Source organism: Nyctereutes procyonoides, unplaced genomic scaffold, assembly GCF_905146905.1.
Source record: "Nyctereutes procyonoides isolate TBG_1078 unplaced genomic scaffold, NYPRO_anot_genome, whole genome shotgun sequence".
NCBI classification, from domain to species: domain Eukaryota; kingdom Metazoa; phylum Chordata; class Mammalia; order Carnivora; family Canidae; genus Nyctereutes; species Nyctereutes procyonoides.
In genome coordinates this window covers 1445165-1459431 of record NW_026575118.1, presented here as the reverse complement: position 1 = coordinate 1459431, position 14267 = coordinate 1445165, and the positions used below count along the sequence as shown (strand labels likewise).

General features: G+C 39.2%; 1 non-coding gene across 1 annotated transcript; it reads left to right on the top strand.

Annotated features, from left to right (window-relative positions):
* Window positions 1-7108: 7108 nt before the first annotated feature.
* On the top strand, window positions 7109-7215 carry LOC129515550 (U6 spliceosomal RNA). Its single transcript, XR_008665595.1, has one exon. It is a non-coding gene; the product is annotated as a U6 spliceosomal RNA (small nuclear RNA).
* The last annotated feature ends 7052 nt before the right edge of the window (window positions 7216-14267 follow it).

Here is a 14267-nt window from a genome sequence, read left to right as displayed (position 1 = left end):
AGGGTGGCTGGGACTAGTCAAGTCTCCATAATTCCCAGAATCCACTCCCTACCCCCAAATATAGGAGAGTGCTTTCTTGTTTAATCCTTAATACTTTTTTCCCCATAGAATTATAGTATCACTATTTTAGTTGCTTATGAATCTTCTCTGGAACTTTGAACTCGAAATAAATTCTGAAGGAAACAAGAAAGAATAGCAGTGACAAAGACATTCCTTCATTCAGAAGCTGAATTAAAGTACTGCCATTATATGCATTCTACTAGAAGGTAAAATCATGTCTACTTCCTGAAAGGTAATGAATGACACTTTAAGGTAGTTGATGGAGCTCTGCTCTGTAGAGGTGTTGTAACCAGAAGTCCTTTCTTGTATTTTTCTTCAAGTAAAAAGTAGAAATGTGCCATTACTCTGTTCTAGACATCCTAATAAATGACAAAATTCTTTCCTACTGAGTCTGCATAATGGTATACAATTATTCTCCATATGCAACTGGAAGAAGCTGCTGCTGTCAGTCTAAGCTTGACATTAGACTCTCTGCCATCCTTGAGGTGTGGTTTCATCAAGTCCTTCAGCTTCCTTGAGTATCAGTTTTATATATGGTGAGGGTGGACCTGTATATCCCAGTTCTACTGTGAGGATCAAGTGAAAGTCCATATATGAAATTATTTTGACCACTAAAGACTTCTTTGGTCAGACAATAAATGTGACCATTCCAGAATCTGCAGATTTTCTCCTGCAATACCAGTCTCTCTTGTTCTTTGTTGCTCCCTTTTTGGTACCTTGTATTGGGTTTTATAGCACAGCCTCTTCCAATAGGCTTTGAGGTCCTTGTGAGCGGAATGTATCAATGTTGCTTATTTTCCCAGAACCTAAAACTATGCTTGATGATAAAAGGAATAAGTAGATGAGTGGTTGAAATTAGCCATGTCATAATTGAGCCCAAACCCATTTAATAACCTGAATTCTACTTAGAAAGATAACTTTCTGGTAACCAGGTCCAGGCTTAGTCACATCTTGTCACTTCTTGACCTACATTCCTCTACATCAATTCTCATTATTTGACCACACCAAGCAGATAGCACTCTGTTGACTTAAGGAAAGATAGCTTTTGTGGTTTTTATGTTATATATACATATCTTTTCTTGATTTTTTTGCATTATACATACAAATTTTCCCTCCTGATCACTTCAGAATGCTGGTCCATAGCTCAAACAAAACCAACTCCAGACAGAACACAATAGTATTCACGAGTTTTGGAATGTACTTGTCAACAGATTGATTTCATAGTCTAAGACCGAGAAAGCACAATGCATCCTAGTCTTCCCTGAAAATTTTGCTTTCTTACCTATTTAAATAAATAATCTCCCAAAGGCCTTTCCAACCCTGAGTCCATGAGTCTCAGATTCATTTTGAGAGATACTCTTTTATCTCTCCTTATTAATTCTAGACAGTATGGAACTGAAGGATAATAGTATACTGTGAGCTAGTTCTATAGGTCATTTCTTCTTAATTAATCAATTGAGGCGACCACAATGCCTTGCATTTAACCTCACAGTGGTAAGGAAGCTCATCCTATCATATTTTCCATCCTTAGGGGAACATCAAGGCTCAGAAAAGTAAAAAAATAAAGAGCTTATCAGCAACTAATCTCCACGGAAGTGAAAATAGATATGCCAACTGAGTTTCTTTAATGCTTGACAATTTGCTCACAGATGTAACCTCTCTACCATGACCTGGTACTCATTATGGGGCTTTCACCTTGAACTGACCTTACTTCCTTTCCTACATCAGCATTTGGCAATTTTCTTTCCTTTTTTCTAATAGACACTTGATCAGCCTTGGGCCAGTCCTGTGTTTCTGGTCCTTCTGAAATGTCTACCTGATCCTTTGTGGAAGCTCTAAGCAAGCACCCATCTCGTTAAGCTTTTCCCTTCTGGAAATCACAAGGGGTTTTTGTTGTTGATTTTCTCTTTATTCTCTTAAAGCCACTCTAGCATAAAGAAGCTTTGGCTTGTGCTAACAAAGATCTGGGTTTCATTGACTATTTCTGTGACCTTGATCAACTAGCTCCATTTTTCTTAATCTCTGTTTTCAACATAAACTGTTGCAGGTGGTTAGAAGGTCAGGTACTCTGCCTTGTTTTCTTTCTTTCTTTCTTTTTTTTTTTCTGCCTTGTTTCTAGTGCCTGGTAAGGACACAAGGATTTCCATTTCTCCATTTCATAGGTGCCCTCTCAATTCTTCCTCTTCATGAATTCTCACACTTAATTTATGCCTCTGAACTTTTGCTTTGCTTTGTATTGGTCTTCGTTTCCAAATAGATTACCCCAATTCAAACAAGATTGCTAAACTTAATTAAAATCTTTAATTTAGGCTATTTCTGAGTGTGAAGATTAGGTATACAATAAAAAAGGACATTTTATTAGAAAGAAAACAAATTGCTATTTGTATTCCTAGCCCTAACTCACCACTTGTCAATATTCTGGGGTTAAGCTATAGTTTCTTTTCTTTTCTTTTCTTTCTTTTCTTTTCTTTTCTTTTCTTTTCTTTCTTTTCTTTTTGTATATTTTGTTTTATTGGGGTTCAATTTGCCAACATATTGTATAACACCTGGTGCTCATCCTGTCAAGTGCCCCTCTCAGTGCCTGTTACGCAGTCCTCCCAACCCTCCACCCTAAGCTATTGTTTCTAATAGATCTTCTGTTAAAATGAATCTCCAGAGGTTGGCTGTAAGATTTGCTCAGTAAAAATGAATGTTTGGATTTACCAAGAGGCAGTTTAACATTTGGTTAAGAGCAGAGATGCTGGTGCTGAGTGATTGCAGTCAAAAGTTTCTTAACTGCTGGCCCTCAGTTTCCTCAACTGTCAAACGGGAATAAAAAAAAATAATACTTAGAATTATCATGAGAATTAAATGTGTGCATATGTGTAATACACACATCTGGAAGAGTCCTAGCATGTAGTAAGCATCATATGTGTTCATGGTCATCATCATTGTTCCTATTACTATGTCTAGTTTATGATGACCACTGACTAATAAAATCATAGTGAATTCAACAGTATAGAAGGCTTATTTTTGGCTAACATGAAAATCCAAGTTCATAGGTTGGTGGAGGGGAAGAGCAGTTATGCTCTAGGAAGTTGTCCCAAGACTCAGATTTTGGTATTGTTGACCACCGATCACCTGTGGTAGGGGCCAGTAAACTGTAGCCATAAAGGGCTAATAGCAAGTATCTTTGAAGGTCATATGGTTTTTGTTGCAATTATTCAACTCTGCTGTTGCCATGATCTATGAATAGGTATATTTGTGTTATTGACCACCTGGCTCCCGAGTAATGCTCTCACTCAGGATTCTCTGCTGCCCCAGTCATTTGGCCTGTGGGAACATGAAAGGAAGCAGAGGGTAACATCCTCTTTTCAAGGGCATCATCATGGATGGATTTGCCTACTTCAATTGTCGAGTGTCTCATTGGTTAGAATTTTAGTTTTACAGCCATCCCTGTCTGCAAGGCATCAATTGCCACATTCCCAGCTAGCACTTGGGAAATTCTTATATAAGAGTAAAAGGAAGAATAGATATTTGGGAGACAATCATTTCTGCTGGAAGTTTGACAAATGCTATAATAGGAATACATGTGTTCTTGGAGGAAAAATATGTAGTATGGTTCTTCAGAGTGTAATACGCAAAGCATGTTCATAGCTGTTTTTAAATCTATTTTCAATTCTTCTGTAAAATAAGCAAGGTTTATTATTATCTGTATGTAAAAGATAATATTAAACCTCAGAAAAACTGCAGTTTTTCTCAGGGTCATATTGTTACTTGTTGGTTGAGACCTGCCTTGAACTCCAAACTATATGCCCTTCCTGCTTCACCCAAACTTCTTTCCAATGGCCAATGATTTTCTTGACTGTTACTGGGAAGTTATCAGCATTGGCGACTCTGTGGTGAGATGGGAATAATCATCAATGGGAAAGACACTGGATGTTTTAGCTTTCTCAACTACCAGAGCAAATTCCAACCATCTTAGTGGCTCCATAATACAAAATCATTGTCTTACCTGTCTGTAGAACAGAAGGCCAAAACAGATCTCACTCAGGGAAAATCAAGATGCTGGCCAGGCTGCATTCCTTTTTAGAGGCTTTATAGGAGAATTCCTTGTCCTTGCCTTCCCAGTTTTTAGAGCTGGTCTACATTCTTGGCTTGAGGGTTTTCCTCCATGGCTAGCAGGGGTCGATCGAGGCCTGCTCCTGTAATTTCTTCTTGATCAGTTTACCTGGTAAAAGTTACATGTTTTAAGGACTCCTGTGAAAAGATGGGGCCCACCAGATAAGCCAGGATAATTTTCCCTCTCAGGCCCATACCCTTAGTTACATCTTCAGAGTCCCTTTGTCATGTAGGACAATAGATTACTTCACAGATTTCAGGGATTAGTGAGTGGGTATATTTGGGGACCATTATTCTCATCACATTGGAGAAACTGGGGAAAGAAAAAAAACAGTAGCCTGATGAATAGACTTGGATGTACTTATAAATTTCAGTGTATACAACTTGGTATTATCTAGCACCAAACATTAATGAACCAAGACTTTTTTTTTTTTTTTTGGCTGAAGTGTGTTTTACTTTCAGAATATAAAACTTAGTTTTGGGTAGATAATTGATTAAGAAAATTAAAGTGAATTGAGTTGCAAAAATGGAACTGCAAGCCTATCTCATTTTTCTGTCCAAGTTCAGTAGGAACACTTTGAGGCCAAAGCCAACTTTTCTATTTCTGAGCACCTCTTAAACCATAGTTCCTATCCTTGCTCCTCATGATGGAGACAAACTGGTGTTTTCTGCCTGCATTGAAATCTCAGAGAAATCTCTGGTGTATAGAATGTATCCTAAGCATTCAAGTTACATATGTCTTCTACACCAGGACCTGCAATCCCAGCAAAACCCCTGAACTTAGTATAGTGTAACAAATCTAGATTTTTAGCTGTAAATTAGATAGAACAATCATTTTTGTCACTGATTATAATACCTGTGGTAAAACCTGTCTGTATTTGCGCTTCTGCTCAGCCAAACATTTACCAACCCTTCAAGGACAAGTAATCAAAAGCACTGGCTTTGGTATTTTTGCAGAGGATAAATCCCTAGACCCCAAGATGAGCTAATATTCTTTCCATGTGTGTCTCTGTAGGGATCTCTGTCTTGGTCTATCTCTCTGGGTACAGTGGTGTCTGTCTCTCTGTGTCTGTGTGCGTGTGTCTTGCTCTGTGTTGCTCAGTCTCTGTATGTGTGTCACTCTGTCTTGGTCTCTCTCTGTGTGTGTATGTCACTCTGTGTCTCAGTCTCTTCTCTGTGTCTGTGCCGCTCTCTGTCTTGGTCTCTGTCTCTGTCACTCTGTCTCTGTGTCTATCTGTTGCTCTTGCTGTCTCTATGTCACTGTGTGGGTGGGTGGGTGTGTCTCTGTGGCTCTCTCTCTCTGGGGGGGGGTGTCTCTGCCTGCCTCTCAGTCTCTACCACATGAATCTTAAAATGGCTTTGACACAGCACCAGCTCCACATTTTTCTAATTCTATGGTAATACGTTCTTCATGTGATGGACTGCCTTCAGATAGAATATCCATACGACTAATTTTTAACACCACAAAAGAGTTGATAACAAGATTCCTTTCAAATTCAGTAACTGAATAACATCCTACTTTACAACCTGTAGTTTCTCGATCTGTGTTCATCTGAAGGTAACATTGGATTTCTTGTACTAGAAATGTGTGGCACATAGGACTGTGTAGTCCAACAGATCTAGAATCAAGAATGCATAAATAGACAGGGCTAGAAATGATCTTGAATGTTGTAGTCAAGTGGCTCCTAAGTCTAGTCATGCCTCATAATCACTTAGGGGGAATTAAAGATTCCTGGGACCAACCACCAACCGATTGAGCCAGGATATTTGGAAATGGGGCCAGCAGATTAAAATAGGCAGCCAGATCTGATCTGCAAATTACTGGTCAAAATCCATCTTCTCTACAACCCTACCAGCAAGAGGTCATCTGTTCCTATTTGTGTATCTCCAGTGATAGGAACTCACTGGCTTTGGGAATAGCATCTTGCCTTTCAGAACATACCAGTGCTGGATATTGTTTCTCAGCCTTCAACATTCACTCTTAATCTCTATGTGGTCATCTGTCCCACAGAAAAGAGAAAGCTAAAATTGTAATCCCAAGATTTTCTTGCAACTAGGGATCTGGACTGGACATAAATTTTTACTGATAAGCCATACTGGCATTAGATTTGAAGGGATAATTGAGCATGAGGTCTCTTACCTGTGGCTCCTAGTGGTCTGCTAGCCAATAAGGATGTGATTTGTATTTCCAACAGTATATTCCAGTATTCACTTTCTAGTATCTGGCTGTTGATAGTTAGTAGGTAGACGGGTAACTTCTTGACCTGACTAATCTCTGGACTGCTGGTCTGGATGTCTGTTTTCTCATGTGGTGATATCCATAGACTGTCACACAGTGAATAGAGAACCAGACATAGGCCAGCATAATTGTGGTAGTGACTTTAGAGGTAGCAGCTGCCTTAGGGGTGTGGCGTTCTGTGTTGTTCAGGACCTTTTTTTTTTTTTCTTCAAGAAACTGGCCTAGAAAGAAAAAGAAAAAAGAAAAAGACACTGGCCTAGAGCCCACTTCTTCAGCCCTCCCAACAGCTTTATAAAGACTTAACGTCCTGTGCTAAATCTCTTCCAATTTATGAGGAAGCTAGAGTCCAGGGAGGAAAGTGAATTGCTCAGAATTACATAATTTGCCACTTAGAAGAGCCAAGACAAGAATTCAAGCCTCCTAACTCCCGTTAGGATGCTTTTCCACTCAAGCACACATATACTAGGGGGAAAGAATTCATTCAGGGCTTCCTATATAACCTCAAGTTAGTGGTGTGTGTGTGTGTGGGGGGGGTGCATGCACATGCATGCATGTGTTTATATAGACCTGTTTCCAGAGCATCCATATGTATCAGAGTGAGGGGAAGTGAATTTGAGTTTGTGAATGTATATTGTTGTCTGTGCCATTATGTCAGTGACTACATGTAAATAATTGCCCTGTGTCATTTTTCTTTAAAAGTCCCATGGTGTGCTCGCTTCGGCAGCACATATACTAAAATTGGAATGATACAGAGAAGATTAGCATGGCCCCTGCGCAAGGATGACACGCAAATTCGTGAAGCGTTCCATATTTTAAAAAAATAAATAAATAAAATAAAAGTCCCATGGTGATGTAGCATTCAACCCTCCACATCTTGGGATACCAGTCTGATAAATTATACTATCTACGTAGCTACCAGCATAGTAAAAGGGTAATGGGAATGCAACTGGGGTTTGATTCTGAAGAGATGGAAGAGAAAAATCAAGGAAAGACAAAGCTATCCATCTTGATTTCTAACATCTACTTCCTTGCTTTTCTTACCCTGTTTGAGTCTTCTCCAAGGCAAAAGTAGTAGGTTATCTCAAGTTTCCATGTTGCCCAATATTTGATGTAAAGAAGTTCTCAAATTCTGTAATTAGGGTAACATAGTACCTGGAATAATTTCTTCCAGGATTAGTAAACCTGATAGATAAGACAAAATGTAAGCCATAATGTAAAGGAGCATGGTTTAGTAAAAAAAAAAAAATCACAAAAATGTTGGAAAGACATGGCTCATAAATACTCTTGGAAGCATTTGCCCAATCTACTTTTATCAAGTATCTGTTATATGTAAGACACTATCACAAAAAATACTATATGAGCTCTTGTTCAATGCTTTGCAGAAATCAAAAGTTCCTAGTTATCTTCTATATTGTGTGCTAACTGTAGCCAAGAAGAAACTCTGACCAGCCAGGCAAGAATATTTCTAGATGAACTCATGACAGCCCCTGTTGATCATAACTTATTTTCTGAGGTGCTTACAAAGTTTCTGTTCAACTTTTCAGTATAGAATTTAGCCTGAGATTGACAACCAAACACATCAGTGAACAAGTTGTCAAATACTTGTTCTGCTTTTGTAAAATCAGAGAGTATTCTGTTCTCTTTTGTTACTTTTCTAATCCTCTGGTATTTAAAGTTCCCTTAGTGTTGATCAATAAACTAATGTACGAATTTTCTTAGTACCCTGGCTTGTGGTTTAGCAATTAAAAAAACCTGTATTTATTGAGGACCTCTTGTGCTAGGAGGGGCTCTGAGGCTTCAATAGTAAATGGAATACAATGCTTATGCTCAAGGATCTGACTTTCTAAATGAGCAATAATTACAATCAATGGTGATGCTATGGCAAGGTAGCCCTGGGTGCTGGGGTTTCCTAAAGCAGATCAAAGTCTTTCCAGAGACTGATAGTCCTTTAGACCAGGCCTAATGCAGAATAACTGAAACTTGAGAGTTGAGTGTCCTTTTCTCGGTGCTGCTTCTACCTTTTCTTGCTGTCCTCTCTTCAAAGAGAAGCTAAGTAACAAGAAGTTTGATATTCCTCATCATCTAACCATGGACCGTCTTACTCTGGGGACTACCAAATTCCTATCTTCTGGCTCTGAATATAGTTAAACTCTCCCCACGCTCTCCCCTATTTTGTTGCTTTAAGCATTTTTTATAAGCCACGCACATGGGAGAATCTCACGTTGTTGACTTTCGGTGTGGTCTGAGCTATTTCTTTAGAGTCTCGCATTCTAGAGCTAGTTTTTGAGCATCCATTGTGCAGGGCTGGTCACTGTCCTAGGGACCACCAGCAATGCAGCAGTGACCAGAACCAAGTCTTGTACTGACGGAGCTGATGCTCTATGGAGAGAGAAGACAAAATCAAGTTAAAAAAAATGAAAATATTTGACCTGTTGTTTGGCAAAGCAAAAAGTGCTATGAGATAAAACATGGGGAGGGGGATGTGGAATGTAAAGGCTGGGAGTTGCAATTTTAGACAGAGTGCTGGGGAGGCCAGCATTGATTAAGTGACCTTTGAGAATGGCCCAACAGAGGTGAAGTGCTTCAGGTACCCTCTTATTGTCATCCTTTTTCTAGGCTATTTGCTGCATCTTGTACACATAAACTAAGAACAATTAAGATTGGGTAACAAACACTGATTTGCTTTTGGTGTATAAAATAATAGAAAACACAAAGAAAAAGGAAAATAAAAATACCTATACTCCCACTGTGTACTGAGGTGTGTGTCTGTTAGTGCATGTGTGTCTATGTGTACATATGTAAAAATGGGATTAAAGTATATTTATGATCCCCTGTTTTTGACCTTATGCTATGGACATTGGCATCATTTTGAATGACTAAAAGAAGCACTCCCCTATTGTTGGGAATTAAAAATAACTCTGAGGAGCAAGCTTGTAACTGCCTCTGAATGTATTCACTAAATAGTTCCTTGGCAGAAATTGCTAGACTAGAATTACTGAGGCAAGTATGTACGTTAACAGCTGAAATGTGCTTTTTATAGTTGCTCTCCCAGAGATGAAAGAACCCAAGGGTGGAGGATGCTGGTCAGGTGTAGCCTCAGAGAGCCATTGACATGTGGGGCTGGAACTGCATATAGGCTCCATTTCAAAGTGAAGAAGAATCTTCCATTCTTACCCCACTGGGGAGGGCAGCTGTAGGCTGAGGACCTGGGTGTATATGGAGAACTAAGGGGGCTCTGGCAAACAACTGAAATTAGGGAGGGACAAGCAGTTCTTCTATTAATATCCTTTGTCATCTGATTGTCAGCAAGACTTGTCTGCCTCTACGAGGAGGACATTTTTTTCGGGATTTGAGTATATGGAAATAATGGCCTTTGTAGCTGATTTACATACTTATAGCTGTAGATGCATATAACCCCAAGGACAAAAATCTCCATGTTAAAATTCCTCACCTGAATTAAATTGTTTTTCATAAGCAAAGGCAATTTCAAATATACTTAGCTTTATGATGTCTTTTCATCATTCTGGAATCCCTTTGCCATAAAGATGGGAGTGAATTGAAAGTCTTTAAGCCTCAAGAATAACTTTGAAAGTCTATGACAAGTAATTCATAGAGTTCTTAAAAATGGAAATGAAAGCTATCCTGACAGAGTGCTTTTCAAAAAAATAGTGGGTCTGTATCTCCTTTCTATTTTCCGGGGCACGGCTGAACAGAGGACAGAGAGAAGCCTTAGGTGCAGAGGAAGTTCATTGTTTTGGTCACTACCTACAGATTCTTATCTGAGGAGCTGACAAACAGGAAACGGATAAACATCTTTAAAAAATTACCTTTTGTAAGTCCCTCAAGAATAAAGATGTTCTCTGGGGGCACCTGGCTGGCTCAGTGGTTGAGTGTCTGCCTTTGGCTCAGGGTTTGATCCTGGGGATTGAGTCCCACATCAGGCTCCCTGCATGGAGCCTGCTTCTCCCTCTGCCTCTTTCTCTGTATCTTTCACAAATAGATAAATAAACATCTTTAAAAAAAAAAGTAAAGATGTTCTGCGGTGCCTGGATGGCTTAGTCAAGTGTCTTTTGATTTTTTTTTTGGGGGGGGGGCTTTAGTCATGATCCTAGAGTCATGAGATTGAGGCCAGGCTCTGTACTGGGCTTGGTGCCTCCTTGGGATTCTTGCTTTCCTCCTCCTTCTGCCCCCCTCTTACCTCCCCCCCACCATGAATGCATACCCACTCTCTTGCTCTTACTAAATAAAAAAATAAATAAATAAATAAATAAATAAATAAATAAATAAATAAATAAATATGTTCTTAGCTCTGAGGTTTATATGTAAAATTGCCCTAAAGGCTTTTTGGCCTTCTGAACATGACCTCTGCCTCCTCCCACCTCTACCACCTATTAAACTTCTGGGAATTAACCTCTTACTTTGGAAATTGATGTGGGAATAGTAGGATTTATACACTCAATAAAAGGCACACCCACCACTGTCCACTCTGCTTTGAATAGGGAAGAACTGCAACACCCAAATGGAAACCTGTTCCCTCCCAGCTGTGGTGTGTTAAGGTGGAATGAGCCTTAGGGTCAGAGAAAAAAAATGGACACAAATCTAGACTTGCCATTTACTATCTTGGCAAATTCATCTCTGAGGCCCCATTCCTCTATATTGCTGGGAAAATGTGGCTATTAGTTACTTGGCAATACTGTTGGAAAAATAAAGATGAATGATTATGCAAAGCCTGGGCTCATAGTGGTTTCCTTACTGTTCTGAAAAATCTGACTCTGAAGACATAGACATTAAGGTATATATATTCTTCTAGGTTGGAACATTTTTTTCTAGATAAAGTACCTATCATTTGAGATCTGCTCCCAAAGCATTTGATTTTCTAGTAACGTATCCATTGTAAAACTTCCAAAGGTTTATTCCTTGACATGGATTTGATAACTGCCTTAACTGCTGAGCTAAAAAAATATTCAGTTATAGGGATTTTTAAAGGAGCTAAACTGCTGTGAAAAAGTACTGATGAATTGTAATTTGGTTTGCTACTCATGCTAATTAAAAAATAGTGGTTTGACAGTGAAAAGTTCTTGTTTTATAGGCTTAGATAAAATTCTAGAGATGATGAGAATTAAAAGGAGAGAAACTGAGTATCCTGATGGAGCTATGTTTGAAAATAAAAACTACAAAGTAGTAACCAAGAGTGATTTGCTAACGGCATGTACATGGGTGTGTGTGTGCGTGTGTGTGTGCGTGTAGGCATGAGAATCTCTTTGTACAGGCTGTTTACACAGTGCATATAGGAGTTGAGAGTTCTGCCAGCTGCATCAGTTTGGCTTCCAAACTCACTTGTAACCAACTAGACACCCAGCCCCATAGATACTGTGATTCTCTATGTTGCACTTTCTTCGCCTATAAAGTAGGGTTGCTAATAAAACCTGACCTTTCAGGGGACAGGGAAGCACAAATGACCCTGTGCTTTTCAAGTGCCTAGCACATTGAAAATACTCAATTATTACCATTGTTAATAAGTTGTCATTACTGGGGATTCCTCGGTGGCCCAGCAGTTGAGCATCGACCTTCAGCACAGGGCATGATCCTGAAGTCCTGGGATCGAGTTCCACATTGGGCTCCCCTTGAGGAGCCTGCTTCTCCCTCTCTCTGTCTCTGCTTCTCACTGTGTGTCCTCATTAATAAACAAAATCTCAAAAAAAGTTGTCATTATTAAGGTGTGACTATGGACTGGTGTCAGTGAACGGACTTCTAACCTTAGCAGGGACTATCCTGAGGACTGTTTGGCCAATTTTTTCCCCACTCTCTTGGACTGTCATTTCCTTAAAAAGGAGAGGTGAGGGTTGGTCTGAAACCTCTCCCAGCCCTAAATGTAGTCTTCCTATAGGTCTGTAATGGAAGAAACGTTGCATGATTTCTCACATTGATTTTGTTGAGTAAGTTTTGTTATGGCAGTTCAGGCCTGTTGGGGTTGTGAGTGCTCTCCTCTATTCTTGAGTGTGTGTGTGCATGTGTATATGGGTGTGTGTGTGTGTGTCCATCCCTTGCTCCAGAGTAAAAGGGATGGAGCTGTCCATAACCAACCACAAAATGCCAATTTTAATATTAAGTTGCATGAAGAAGCTTCTCTATTGTAAACAGCTCCATAGTCTTTCAGGAGACTAAAACTACAAAGGTTCTGGATGCATAGAATCCAGTAGCAAAGTTTGTGTAGAAGGTAAGACATGTACAGCAAGGAGGTGAGCCCCAAGAGTTCTCTTCCAAGTCCTAATGCTTGCTCACCTAACACATATTCCTTTATCCTGGAGGAGTTTTTACCTTCAAGTTCAAGAAGATGTAGAATATCTTGGTTATGGGATCTTTGAGGTGAGTGGGGAAAATTTAAAATTTAAAAAAAAAAGTCTAATTTTTATTAACAGGGAGAGAGAGAAAGGTGGGGAAGGAAGGAGGGGGAGAGGGGGAGAGAGAATTTTAAGCAGACTCCACACCCAGCATGGAGCCAGCTGCTGGGGCTTGACCTTACAACCCTGAGATCATGACCTGAGCTGAAATCAAGTGTCAGACGCTCATCCAACTGAGCCACTGAAGCACCCTGAAACAAACGTTTTAATGAAAATCATTCCATAGATGAATCATAGATGAATTTTTTTCTCAGCAAAGAATTGTTTTATCTTTTTAAGTGCGTGTGTGTGTGAATGTGTGAAAGTGCTCTTCTTATTCCTCTTGTTTCAGTATTTTCTTTTTTAAATCTGTGCATAGTCAATTACAAATTAGAACAGCTTCAAATCCAAAGGTTTCTTTTTGGGATTTCATAGGTTAACATGGATAGAACTAGTGCAAATGATATATTCTGATGTGCATAAAGGAACCTCTATTATTCTACTATTCTCTAACTCTGTCCTGAAATGGAATACCTTAAAACAGTCAAGAAAAACTTTTAGGCCTTTCTAACTTCTGGGTCTGAATGGAGAACACCTAAGTTGAAACTTTCAACCCTCACTTCCTAGACTTGAATTTTGGAATAGGTTATTTCTTGTATTCTCCATAGTGAACATAGTAGGCACTTAGTAAATGTTATTATTATTGTTTCTCTCTCTCTCTCTCTCTCTCTCTCTCTCTCTCTCTCTCTCTCACACACACACACACACACACACACACACACACCCCACACACTCCTCCCTACCTTAATTATGTTGAAGGTCCTGTTTTCTCATCAGAGACTACAGGGTCATGTTCTCATTTAACCACATAGCATACCAAATACAGTCACTATCTTTTCTTTGACAATAACTCCATGTTTTTATATTTAAAATAAATATTTAATGAGTGTATGCTGGTCAAAGAGCTTATTGCAATGCTCACTAAATATTTATCCATTCTTTTAAAAAAAACTCATTTATGTTTACAAGGCTCAAATAAAAATGTTTCTAAAAGCAATTCTTTCAAATACATGTTAGTAGATTAAAGATAAGAAATTACAGCAAATAGAATGTTCCTCTGTATGTGAGTTCTGTCCAAAACACCTTGAGCTCCCTAAATGCTTTTTTTAACTCCCATTACCCTCCGTACTCTCATGGTGTGCATCTCACATCTCTAATCAATGTGTCCTGGAGGCAGAAATATGAAATCCCCTACCGAAAAATATCCACGTCCCAATCCCCAGAACCTATGAATGTTATCTTACATGGTTAAAGGGACTTAGGAATGAGATTAGATTAATAACTTTGAGATAGAGAAATGATTTTGAATTATCTGGTGGGCCAATGTAATCACAAGGCTCCATAAAAGGGAGGCAAGAGGGTCCAGGTCCTAGAAAGGTTTGATGATCCTACATTACTGGCTTTGTACATGGACGAAGGGGTCCATG